This window comes from Amphiprion ocellaris, chromosome 22, assembly GCF_022539595.1.
Source record: "Amphiprion ocellaris isolate individual 3 ecotype Okinawa chromosome 22, ASM2253959v1, whole genome shotgun sequence".
Classification (NCBI taxonomy): Eukaryota; Metazoa; Chordata; class Actinopteri; family Pomacentridae; genus Amphiprion; species Amphiprion ocellaris.
The window spans coordinates 17,720,145-17,733,846 of record NC_072787.1 but is presented as its reverse complement, the minus strand read 5'-3'; the positions used below and the strand labels follow the sequence as shown (position 1 = coordinate 17,733,846).

The 13,702-nt window shown below is 40.3% G+C and overlaps 1 protein-coding gene and 1 long non-coding RNA gene across 6 annotated transcripts in view; one reads left to right on the top strand and one right to left on the bottom strand.

The window, feature by feature from the left end:
* dlgap1b (discs, large (Drosophila) homolog-associated protein 1b) overlaps positions 1 to 13,702 on the top strand; it is a 105,609-nt gene that overhangs the window by 12,414 nt on the left and 79,493 nt on the right. The window lies entirely within an intron of this gene.
* LOC129347996 (uncharacterized) lies at positions 10,722 to 12,085 on the bottom strand. The gene is made up of 2 exons (XR_008600383.1): positions 11,053 to 12,085; positions 10,722 to 10,938 (listed from the first exon to the last, which is right to left on the bottom strand). It is a non-coding gene; the product is annotated as an uncharacterized LOC129347996 (long non-coding RNA).

The window sequence follows — 13,702 nt, the reverse complement described above, 5'->3', positions numbered from 1 at the left end:
CATTAGTGAGCATGTGTCCCAGCAGGACGGCGAGGGAAAGCGAACTCGGGGAGGTTACAGCGTGACAGATGGTGACTGTGTGTGTGTGTGTGTGTGTGTGTCAGTGTGTGAATGAATGAATGCATGGTGCTAGTGCTCAGGGTTGTTTTCACACAGAAACAAGCGAAATAAGAACCATATATGGTGTCGGACTGGGCGATACTGATGTTTGCAGGGCCTTGACATTACTGGTAGTTTTGGTTTCATTCCAGTGTGAGTAATGAGGAGGGTTGGCTTCGATAGCAACATGCTTTTAACTGTTGTTTACTACAGTTTGGAAGATTATTCATCAGAAGCCATTTTCCTGTCTACTTATAGTATTGCCAGGGTTTATGTAGCATGAAAGCACATTTTTTTTCTACAGTCTGTCACAGTTTGTATCATCTCCTTCATTCAATTTATCTGCATTCAAGACTCCAAACAATAACTGAAATGGAACTAAGCCAAATGCCATGTTTGCATTAATTCCTGGATTATCTCTTGGTTTATAGAGACAATCATTTTTCATATTAAGTCCAAATTGACTGTTATCAGTAGAGGATTTCACGAGATCTTTTTTCGCAACAGTCCGTAAAACGCTTTAGCAAGGCGAGGAAAATAAGTGCAACTCCTTGTGAGGTGTATTTAAGTTCAGCAATAAATCAACATGTTGGCTGTGAGGGAGAGAAAAGAGAGGGAGAGTGGAGGCAGAAGAGGGAGGGCCTGAAACTGTGGTACGACGCCAAAACGCAGCCGATGCCAAGGTGGCAGGCAGGCAAGGAGGTGGGAGGGAGAGAGAAGATGAGAGGGAAAAACCTTCTTCTCAATCTAATAAGCAGCATGGATGAACACTGAAGGACAGAGCTCTATTTATGGCCAATCATCGAGATTGCCCCCTCTATTTATTTATTTTTTTCTCACACAGCTTGCATAGTCTGTGGTATTAGGCCTTATTTTTCCACATTCACAAGAGACCATTTTATTCCATTTCTTTTGTATGAAACTGACATGGCTCAAATGACATAACAGACCACAAAAGTGAGCTGTGACAATTTTGGGGCACATGCATCATGAACACTCGCTCACTGTTAGTCTTTTCACACACACAGGAAGAAGACAAAATTGGTCACGTCCGTCTTTTTGCTTTTTATTTTCTTCGTTGAGGCACCTTGAAAACAAAGTGAGTTGTTCCAGGAGATGTATGCTAAATACATCTAATCTTAGTCCATCTTGTACATTATGTTTGCTTTCATTTCCTGCTCCAAAGTTGACTTTTTTGTGTAAAACCTGCACTTTTGAACCAACTGAGTGACGGTGAATATTGCCTTGCTGCCCAATTTTCCACCTGCAGAGGAGGCCAGGAGGGGAATGAATCAGCAGCCCCTTCTACAGATGTCACCTTCGTTCTGGCTCGTCTCTCCTCTTGTCTCCCCCTTGTCTCACTCTTTAGTGACAGAGAAATTTAGAGTCAAGATTTATTAGTAATTTAATTAGTGGGGAAGAGAAAGGTCACAAGTGCAGAGATCTTTGCGCATGGGCGACAGGGACGGTTCTTTACTAATTGAGCACAAAATGGACAGACAGCTGGAGGTCAGGCATCAGTCTGGCCCCCGTGGGCTGGGTGATGGGGCTGTTGTGGAATTAGCCCGCTTCCCGTCCTGTTATTGGTCACCACTTTTTTTCAGGTCACCAGTTAGGCCTGTATTCTCGCTGAGCCTTTTCAGGGACGTGCCATTTTTAGTATAGATAATCTAGATATACGTAATAAAAGTGGTTTTGGATTGAAGTCAGGGAAGCAGATTTGCAGGGAGATCAAAATATGTTTTTGGCTGAAATTAAGTGATGTGTTTGTGAGTGCGTGTGTGTGAGGCAGAGAGAGAAAGATGAATGAATGTCCCTGACTGAGAGAAAACCGGCACAGCTCAGAGGAATGACTTCAGCACCACGGACAGCGTCTCATGCTTCATGCATATCACAATGCTCTTTTATCACAATCGCTACACTCCATCTGTTCGCAGACACACACACACACACACAGACAAAGTCTCACGCATGAATTCAAGAGTGAATGTGCGTTTATAGATTAATGAGCGTTGCAGTGCAGCGGAGATCTAAGGACCAAGTTTCCATGACAAGCTCAGCAAACACAAGTTCACAGTCTGCGAAAGGAACTGAGCTTAATTTAGCATTAGCTGTTCCCTGCTTATTTCCATAGCTGACCTTGACACCTTGCAATTTATAAAAAAAAAAAGGCAGTTGGAGAAAAAGCAGACAAGAGCCCATATTTTAAGTTTTAAGTTTTTAAGTTAAGTTTTAACCATTTAGTCATTTTAAAATGTTTTCACCAGTTTACAGACATTATCTGTTCATACCCCATCTATGGTTTCGTAACCTTCAATATGAAAGGATGTTTGTCTTGTTTAAACCTCTAGTGTATCTTGGCTGGCGGTGTTGTAGCAACAAATTTGTTTCAAAAGGAAGACTAGTTGAATCTGTGTGATGTTCAGCTCCTATGCACAGTAGCTACTGTCTGATCAAACCATTCACCTACCTGACAGTATTAAAAGAATCTAGGGAAACATTTCTAAGTTGTTTCTTCTCAATTGTACTGGAATATTCATTTCCATCTCACTTAGTTCCCTGTCTCCATTGAGACAGACATTTCATTATAGTCTGGATAAGGTGGCTCTGGCCTGCATTCTGCTTTCAAGTTCTGGTCTCTTTCTCAGAAATTCTTGCCTTGTGTTTGTGTTTGCCATATCAAAGTGGAAGAACAAGTGGAAAATACAGACAGACACCTTTTTACTCACTAAAGTGAGATCAGAAAGCAAATCAATTAATGGCATTGTCCCTTTCTGGAATTAGATGTATCCAATGCATTATGGATGGCAAGTAACCCTTTGTAGCATAATTAGCAAGTTGTCAAGAAGAGGATGCTGTTTTTTTTTCTTTTTCCTAAATGCTTTCCACACTGCCAGGCAGACAGATAGTGAAAGCCTCCGTGTCGAAAGCATGAAATACTGGCATTTGTGAGGACGCCCAAATCTCCTTGCCGGTTCTGGCAGAGAGAGAGACGGGTGCACAGGCAGCAGAAAATGGCTTAGTCAGGGTCATCACTAGCCAATAGCTTTGGATAGCTGTGACAAGCCAGGGCATTTTCTCAGGCTCCAATCAACGAAGTGAAAAAAGATCTTCTTGGCGCCACTTTGCCAACAAACACTTTTCTCACAGTCTTTACCGGCCACAGTTATCATGCATTTTATGGAGTGGTTAGAATGGTGGCTGGTTGGTGAATCATAGTGCTTCTGTGGCACAATATGACAGTAAATCTTACTTTTTCTAAAAATAAACACACAAAAAAAGGAAAATGTACACGGAAAACCAGGATGTTTTAGAAGAGTGAGTAATTTAATAAAAATACTGAATAAATACGCGGAGAAAACACAACAAATGCAGATGCTTCCATGCAGGTACAATAAGGAGTTAAACCTGCAGCGGGTAACTTTTGTCTCCCCTTTCAGTGAAAATGATTAAACAGACACTGTTGATATGTGCTCATGATGCCTCGTTATTGTTCTCTTTCTTCTTTAGACTGTAAATATTCCTATGAATACTGAATTTCTTTTTATATGGAGCATCAGAATCTTTCCATAGATGCATCCTAGCCTTTTTTCTCATCATAATCTCTGCCATACCACTAATTGCTGTGGCCTATATCGTCTACATTGCTATTGGCTAGTAAATCAATCACTGCTGGTGCATCGCCGTCAGTGTAGAATTGTCGCCACAGACTCCATATTTAAAACTGTACTATACTGCAAAATACACAGGCATTTATCTGACACTGAGAGGCTTAATCGGCGTTGTGTAAACATGTCAGGCAAAGATGTAACAGGCTCCATTTAGATGTAAAAATCCTGCACTCTAGCTTTGACTTGGCCACATTTACTTCTCAGCCAACCAGGAGACACTCAACTTCACTACATCCATTTCCAATACAATATATATTTTTACCATTCTTTGCCTTAATCATAGAAGCAATAACTAAAAAAAACGAGTTTTCACACACTATTTCTTTTAATAATTATGGACTAATTGCAGGTGCAGCAACTATAAAATATAGCAACTTTCCCCCAAAAAACACCTTGTCCTGTCGGTCAGACAGTGCAGACTGCATAGCTACATGGAGAGGATATGGTGAGAAAGTGACATGGAGACCTCATCTTGTTTCATAACTGAATGTAAAGTGGTCTGATATTCCACTTACACAAATTTTATTATTGATTTTTGCTAAAGGCTATTTATCAAGATGTATTGCATGCCTACTTAGCTATTGAAATGTTACATTAAGATAGCTGACAAGCTCAAGTCAAACTGTAACTTGAATTACGTTATGGCTACTTAATGCAAGCTGTAGCTATAACATTATTAATGTCTGTGTACATTTTCATACTGTAGAATGTAAACTAATTCACTTTTAATGTAACTAATAAAATTATGACTGACGCATATGAATTAATCATTACGGATATTCTCTCCTCCTTTAGTGGTGGCTAAACACCACTCTTCCCTGCATTTGATACTAATGCACAGGACAGTGCACTTCCAGAAGTATTTTATTGTCATCAGCTGCTCGATTTGCACGCTGCTATATTCACAACAGAGGGTTGTCAGTGAAGATCAGTCTTGTTATAGCTCATGCACATGCTGTCAAATGATATCAAGCATCGGCTCCTGTTTTATGTCTATAAATAGTTTTTGATACAAATGAAGGCCTCTGTATGGAGAAATACTTTCCCTGTCACTGTTGCAGATGTGCGCCCAGGATAACCCTGAAACCACAGAGCCCACACTACACACTGCAGAGGCTAATGTAACCCCTGAGTACAGTCAAGCAAACAATATTAAATCATGCTCAGTGGAATATATTAAAATGCTAAGCAGACCCAGCTGATTTAGATTTCATATCGTGGTGGCAGGAGGAAAAGATCTAAATGACTTTAAAAGATGGTCCATTATTGGAGAATGAAGGACAGCAGGTTTAGTCACAACGACTGCTCAACCTAGTTAGTGTTTCACAGTCTGTAAAATGACATTCACACATACGGAAAAAACATCAGTAAATAAGGTCGGACACTGTGGTCGATAGAGCACATTTGATGGTCGTGCATTAGTGCGATATGTAGAAAAAACAAAAGAGCAACTCTTTCTCATGTGACCGAGAAGGTCAATGCAGGACACGATTAGACTGCGTCAGCGTGAACAATCCATTGACAATTACATAGAGATGGATATTACAGTAGGGTTGCAGTGTATAAATCCCTCATTACAAAGATGAATGCACATTTGAGAGTCCAGCGGTGCAATAACCGAAGACATTGGTCTTCAGAGATGTGGAAAAAAGTGATTTGGTCAGATGAGTCATCCTTCACCATATTGTCGGTGAGTGGGCGGGTGCATGTGTGGCATAAACCAGGAGAACAGTACAGGCATGAACGCTTGACCCCTACAGTGAAGGGATTTGGCGGTTCTATTATGTTATTTGCTTTCATGGCTTGGGGCCGCTTGATCCTTTTGAGGGAAGGGTCACTGCAGATCGATACAAAGTTGTTTTGAGTGACCACCTTTATCCTGTGATGAAACATCTCTATCCTGATGGGAATAGTCTCTTCCAGGATGACAATGTCTCCATCCACGGGGCACAAAGGGTCACTGAATGGTTTGAGGAGTATGGAAACGAAGTGAATCATATGTTCTGGCCTGTGCAGTCACCAGATCTCAACCCATCCAAACACCTATGATAGATTTTGGACTGACATGATCATCAAAATATCAAATAAGGAAATATGTTTTTGAAGAATGGTGTTTCATCCGTCCAGTAGAGTGTCAGACACTTGGAGAATCAATGCTGAGGTACATTGAAGCTGTTCTGGCAGCAAGTGGTGGCTAGAAAAACCTCGCTAACTCATTCTATGTTGGCTTTTCCTTTAATTTGTCACTGTTCTATATGTCTATATGCATACTGCATACTGTAAAAAGAGAAATGCTTTGAGAAGCATCATCACTCTTTCGCTGGATGACACTGAAAACAGCAGCATGACAGCAAATGTCAGGATCTTGCAGTTTTGATGTGTATTCTCCAACATATAGTCATATTCTGCACACAGCATCAACTCTACACTGTACTCTGCAGGAGAGCTGTCAAACAAACATATACACCTGCTACCCACTCAGAGTCTTAGGGGTAAAGTAGTATTTCTGATGTATATCTAACCAAAACGTGACATTAACAACAAACACCACATCTTTAGACTGCAAAAATGTGTCATACCAGTTAGCTTTTCTCCATTTTTTTCTCCATTTTATTGCAGTCCCTGCACTGTGTCCCACACGGCATTTCCATGTTTACACGCCTGCAACCCACAAAATGTAATCGTAAATCCTGATCGAATGTTGTTTGCCACTACACATGAATAGCCACAGCGGGAGGGAAATACCTCAGTTCTGCTCAAGTCAAACTGATTCCTCTGTTCTGCTGTTGCACAGTGGACTTATTCTTCGCATGTCAGAGTGCCTGCTCCTCTCTACATCATTCTTTTTACTGGAGGTGCATGTGTATGGAGGACTAAAAGTGCCAAAATTAAATAAATAAATACATCATTAAATAATTAATTAAATATGTCATTAATTAATTAAAATTGGAATTAAATATTTCATTAATTAATTAAAATTGGAATTAAATATGTCATTAATTAATTAAAATTGGAATTAAATACTTAAATGTGTTATTAAATAAATATATCATTAAATAATTAAATATGTCATTAATTAGTTAAAATTGGAATTAAATATGTCATTAATTAATTAAAATTGGAATTAAATACATAAATGTGTTATTAAATATGTCATTAATTTATTAAAATAACAATTATTTTAAGTAAAAAACATATTTCATTATTTCACGATTTAATTAATTATTTCATGGTCCTTGTGTTGCAGTGGATCATGAATTAATTTTATCTGTCAACCTCGCCCGTCAAAGTCCGTGGGCGGGACTAACGTGAATCTAGTCTAATCCACTGCTTTTGTCTGCCTTGAAACCGGAAGTAGAAGTCTTTCTAAACATGGAGGCTGTGTAGAGGGAGAGTCGCTGTGAACTTTCTAGAGAGTTGGTGAGAGATATTTTAGACCTTGCAGAGTATGTGGAAGCAGGACCTGCTTACCGCGAGCATGTAGCGTGTAAAGCAGAGGAATTTATTGACGTTGTTGAAGTTATTTCCGCACTTTCCGACCAAGATGTTGACCGTAGAGTGACTGCAAATTTAGAGGAAGTACTCCGCCGGTTTTCTGGTACCAGGGTGCAACAGGAGCACACACAGGGACCAGGGCGTTTGGCATACCGAGGGAAGTTCTGGAACATCACGTTCTTTGTGGATTACCAGCCTGTCAAATTGCAGCGATGCTCGGAGTGTCGAGCGCTTTTCCTTTAGGACCTACTCGGCGCGGCACGGCTCCGCTCGTCTTTGTTTAGCCGCGATTCCACAAGCATCTACTCGGCACGGTACGGCTCGTCTCATCTTTGTTTGCGAGCGTTTCCATACGGACTAATTTTCAGCACCTTCTCGGCTGAGGTTCCCAGCGAGCTGAGATGAGCCGATAATGTGGCGTTTACATAGTGCAGGCCACTGATTGGACAGGGAGTGACGACACAGAGCAACTTCAGCACGAAAACAAAATCCTGCATTAAAAAAATGACTGTAAACAGCGACGGTGTGCATTGCTCTTCACGAAACTCTCTGTTCTTCATAATTTTAATGTGACAGCCAGACCTGTACCGTGGGTGAATGAAGAGGTCGAGACTTTGTCTTTGGTGGCGGACCAAAGAATACAGAGAGAGCTGGACGGAGAAAGTTTATCAGGAGGTCTCTGAGCGGATGGCCGCTCACATATACAGTAGACTGTATATAAAGAGGACAGAAGCAGTGTAGGGAGAAGCTGAAAAAGCTCAAAAATGACTATCGGTCCACCCAGGACCACAACGGCCGGCGTGGGTCAACCAGGAGGTGTTGGAAGAGGTTTAATGGAAGCTATTTACTGGCACCGCACCGGCGAGCAACAGGAGGGAGACTCAGCCGCTGCATTGTTGGAGACGTTCGAGGACGGTGAGTGTTTTGTGACTTCAAGAAACTTATACATCATTTATTCCATTGGTGGCAAGCTTCTTTTAAGCAAACAAGTATTTTTAGAAAGTAACGTCGTTGTCTCCTGTAGCAGACAATAAGATAGCTAGTTAGCCATCGGCGCTAACTCCGTGCTCTGCTTGTATTTCGTGCTGCTGTTTCTAACGTTTAGCTCTCAGAAGCTAATACTTCAGTCAGCATGCCGTGTTTTTCTTGTACTTAGAGTGAGTGTTTATTTCTGTTCAAGAATCCCTTTCCACATGCGAAGCCTACTCCACCTCCGTCGCGGAGCCCCCGGCTGCCCTGTCTCCTCTCCAGCACCAGCTCGGACACCGACACCAGCACGTCACAGCAACGTCTTATCACCGGTAAGACACGGTAAACAGAGAGCATGGTTGATTTTCGTATTATTATTACTACAGGTGTAAATGCCTGCAAGCATGATCAGAACAACGAGACCAATGACCAAGAATTGAGGCAGGTGTAAATGCAAACTGTGCAGCAGCCAGCTCAGGAACGCCTGATGAAAGCTACATGTAGCTACAGTGACACATAAACAGAACACATGCAGCTGCATTTATTTTCTATTGATTTAACAAGTAAGTCACTCTAATTAATTTACGTTCTGGTGCGGTGTAGTATTGCAACCATTCTTCTTATAGTCACTAGGTAGCTGTGAAACTGAATGAAAATATACATAAAAATGAGAAAACACAGCTCTTCTTAGCAACTCCAAAATGTGCACAGGATGAAATGAAGTTCACACCACGTCGTTTTTGTTTGTGGTGGAGCAGTTACTGCTTGTGCTTTGGTTAAAGCGAAGAGTGCCAGAAGTTTATTAAAGTATCAAAGACATGATCATGATTGAAAATGGATGGACGGGTGGCTAAACACATCACATCATAGCTGTGGAGTCCTTCCAGCTCCTGGGGACTACAATCTCTCAGGACCTCCTGAAAAAGGCTCAGCAGAGGATGTATTTCCTACGACAGCTGAGGAGACATGGCCTGCCACATGAGCTGTTGATCCAGTTCTACACTGCAGTCATACAATCTGTCCTGTGCACCTCTGGATCAACCACACAGCAGGACAGAAACAGACTACAGCCCATAGTACGGACTGCAGAAAACATCATCAGAGACCCCACTCACCCTGGACATTTGGACTACAGTGCCCTGTACACAAAAATCGCCACTACTGTGTTTATAGCAATTACCATTTTGCTAATGTGTTCATACATTCCAGTCTAGCTGTACATTTCTGTTTATATTGTGTTCTATTTTACTACTATTTCTTTTTCCTCCCTGTTCCTCTTTCTATTGTTTATTTTTTATTATTCTCTTCCATATTCCTAGGATGACACCAACAGCCGAAACCAAATTCTGTGTATATTGTGTACTTACTTGGCCATTAAAGCTGACTCTGATCACTTTTCTGTCTTTGGTCTAGGCAAGAGGAAAGGGGGCCACAGAAAATTGGACCTTCCTAGCGTACTTGTGGAGATGCAGGCTGAGGAGGAGTGGAGTCATGCCCAGCATGATGAGAACATCTGGTTGCTCCTCAGCGAGGCAAGAGAGAATGAAGCGGCCTTGCAGCGGGAGGAGATGGCCCAGAATACTGCCTTCAACCAGTCATTCCTGGGTGTGCTGGGGCAGCTGGGGTAGCTGGGTAGGCAGTGGGCAGCCGGCGAGTGTGAGCGAGTCCACCTCCCATAGACTTGAGATTTACAAGTGCTGGTCATATAATTAGAATATCACGAAAAAGCTTGTCTTTTGGACAACTGTCAGGTCAGTAGTCTTCCCCATGATTGTGTAGCCTACAGAACTAGGCTGAGAGACCATTTAAAGGCCTTTGCAGGTGTTTTGAGTTAATTAGCTGATTAGAGGTGTCTTCAATATTGAACCTTTCTACAATATTCTAATTTTCAGAGATACCAAATTTGAGATTTTTGTTAGTATTCAGGTATAATCATCAAAGTTAAGAGAAATAAACATTTGAAATATATCAGTCTCTGTGTAATGAATGAGTATAATATACAAGTTTCACTTTTTGAATGGAATTACTGAAATAATGAACAACTTTTTTCATGATATTCTAATTATATGACCAGCACCTGTAGTTGTATATAGTTTTACTTTTAGCCCTCCACTGTAGGAGAGGCCCACCACAGTTTGTACTTTGCACATTGTAAATAGTTTTGATTTTGCTGCTGACTAATAAACTATTTTGTGACTTATGTGATTGCATCATAACTTTTCATTTTGTCTGTTAAGACACTGGTAGGAAAAGAGTCAACAGTCTGAACCAAACAATTCTATATTCCCTAATAATGTATTTGTGTTTAATGGGATTTAACATGTTTTAACACAAACTCCTTTATGGTTCATAATTCTGGTGACTGAATTACACCAAAGCAATACTGATTTATCAAACTGGAATTTTCTTAAAACAGCTGTTTTAATGTTTTGGCGTTTAATTTTTTATTTAATCTTGCTAACCTTCACAAACAAACAATAGCATAGACACATCTACAAAAGTTTATTGTCAGAATTGCATTAAAGAAAACAATAGCGGTCCGGGGACAGAAAAACAGAAGTATAACAAGAAGAATAACTTTGCATGACACGTAGTGCATCAGTGCATCCTGTACATCTCTGCCCTCCTCCTCTACACCTTGTGCCACTGCAGGCTCATGTGCTGCTGCTTCAGGTAAATCCCATGAAGTCTCATCAGAGAGCATCTGAAACACATACACAGCATACATATTTTAATACCTAATAGCGACAAACTGCAGCCATTACAGGGTCGTTCACAGGACTGATACACGATAGCTAGCGAACTAGCATTAGCTTACCCTTATATGTCGTCTCGTTCATATCCTCTTGTCTTCAGCTTGATACTGCTGTATCGCCTCCCAAACTCTCCTGTGTGTCTCCTGAGTGTTTCGACTCGCCGCTCTCAGCTTTCTCCGACTCTTCTGTTACTCTGAATCTGACAGAAAGCCACAGACCGAGCAGCAGGTGTACTATCGCCTCCATGTACATTGTTGCATTGCGTTTGTGTCGCACAAAAATGACGGTAAGGGACTTTCGGGCCACCGTGCTATGACGACTCAACCCACGATGAGGTGGTACTCAATGTGATGGAAAAACAACTAAACCGAGACGAGCCGTGGCGCGCCGAGTAGATGCTAAAGGAAATGCTAAAGGAAAATTTGTCTTGCACCGCATGTATCAACATTTGGGAAAGAGGACCGAGTCTTTAGCGGTTGCTAATAAAGTTTTGTTTTATTGAGTATCCAAACCAACGTAGAGGTGAATAGCGCCACCCAGTGTATCGGAATGTGTTCACAAGCTCTGCGTCAATCCATTATCTGGAATCGATTTGCCTTGACTTGATGTGCAGGGTAACCAATCAGGTGTTAGGATCCGCCCACCGACTTTGACGGGCGAGGTTGACAGATAAAATAAATTCATGATCCACTGCAACGCAAGGACCATGAAATAATTAATTAAATAGTGAAATAATGAAATATGTTTTTTACTTAAAATAATTGTTATTTTAATAAATTAATGACATATTTAATAACACATTTATGTATTTAATTCCAATTTTAATTAATTAATGACATATTTAATGCCAATTTTAATTAATTAATGACATATTTAATGCCAATTTTAATTAATTAATGACATATTTAATTATTTAATGATATATTTATTTAATAACACATTTAAGTATTTCATTCCAATTTTAATTAATTAATGAAATATTTAATTCCAATTTTAATTAATTAATGAAATATTTAATTCCAATTTTAATTAATTAATGACATATTTAATTAATTATTTAATGATGTATTTATTTATTTAATTTTGGCACTTTTAGTCCTCCATACATGTGAGCACATATAGCTTGTGAAGTTCAGTGGCCTGCAGAACAACAGATGTACTTCCTGCCATGCGAGCCGCATCTCTGAAGCCGCTGTGAATTTGTTTAGTGTGATGAAACTCCGCTGAAAGCTCTCCGCTGAACCGCGATAAAGGTTCGAGCTCAATAGACTTTATTTGTTTTATCGTGATGCTTTTACAATATTAAGACTTTATGAGAGCTTTGAAACGTCCAAGCTGACACAAACACGTACGCGCAAGGCGATACTGTGCGCTAACAAAAACACAGCCGCACATGCACAACAACACTTGATGATGTCATTTGTATAATCTGATGGAATCTGGGCCAGCTTTGACGAGGAGGCAGCCGGAGGGATGAGCAGTCACTGTCATAATGATTTTGGTGTGTAGGAGGGGAGGTATGGGGAAAACAGGAACGTGTGTGTGCGTCTGTGTGTGTGTGTGCTTTTGCATTGGGAGAGGGTGCCACCTAATAGATACAATTCTCTTGCTAATTCACCGCTGTGTTTTCGCTTTATATGCAGGTTGCGACAAACAAAATGTACTGATGCGTGAGTCATTATACCTTGTATTGCCGTAATTTATGCAGTCACTTAAATTAAAACAAAGTGGTTCTGTTCCATGTGCGCCATTAAGCCATTAGTCATTAATGTTTGGCTGAACCGAACAGCTAAAGAGAGGAAAATGTTTTAAATAAGAGATAAGGGGGAAAAAAAAGAGGAAATCGTTTGAAACACTGTTAGCATGCAGCTGAGTTTGGTAAATGCTGCAATTAATTACTCACACTTACACCCAACTGTAATAAATGACAGATTTCCTTGAGGCCCAAACTCAGATATTCCATAATATTCACTGTGCTCGCCCTTTAAATGCTGGCATTACGTTTGGAATCAGATCATTCAAGGCATCGTCATCACGCAGCCTGATGTAAAAAAAAAAAAAAAATAGAAATCTTGCATTTGGTTGCAAGCCACACAATAAATTCTTGGAACTAATCCTGTAAAAACTACACCAGGCATTTAGACATTTAATTAGGATTTTTGCTCGCTGCCAAACATTAATTATGATAGTTTTATACTCATGATAGGCAAAAAGGGAAGCAGAGTAGTTGAATGTTTACTCAGCAAATGAAGACGCTGAGGACTGTGAAAGATTTGCACAGCGAGACAGCACAGTCACCATGGCAAAAAAACTAACCATATCTAACATTTTTACAATAACATGTGAAAAATTGGCCGACAGAAATACAGGTAGTAATGGGATAGCTAACAATCAATGTGTGTCTATTGATTTATACACAGGCACAACACAAACCAGACCACACTGGAGTGATGTGTCAACATGCTCTGATTGCCCCAAAGCAAATGTCAATAAAGAATGATTAACTGACTGCTGTGTATGAGTGCAGGGAAGAGGATAGATATTTTACAGTTCTGGTCATAAAATCGTTGTTTATTTTACAATTAGCTACATCACAGGGTCGAATTTACACAGTTGTGTGACGATTCCTGCCCTCTATCTGTTTTAAATATCTGCAAATGGTTACATTACTTTCTTATATATGTTTAATAAGATTTATGCTCATTTTTCTCA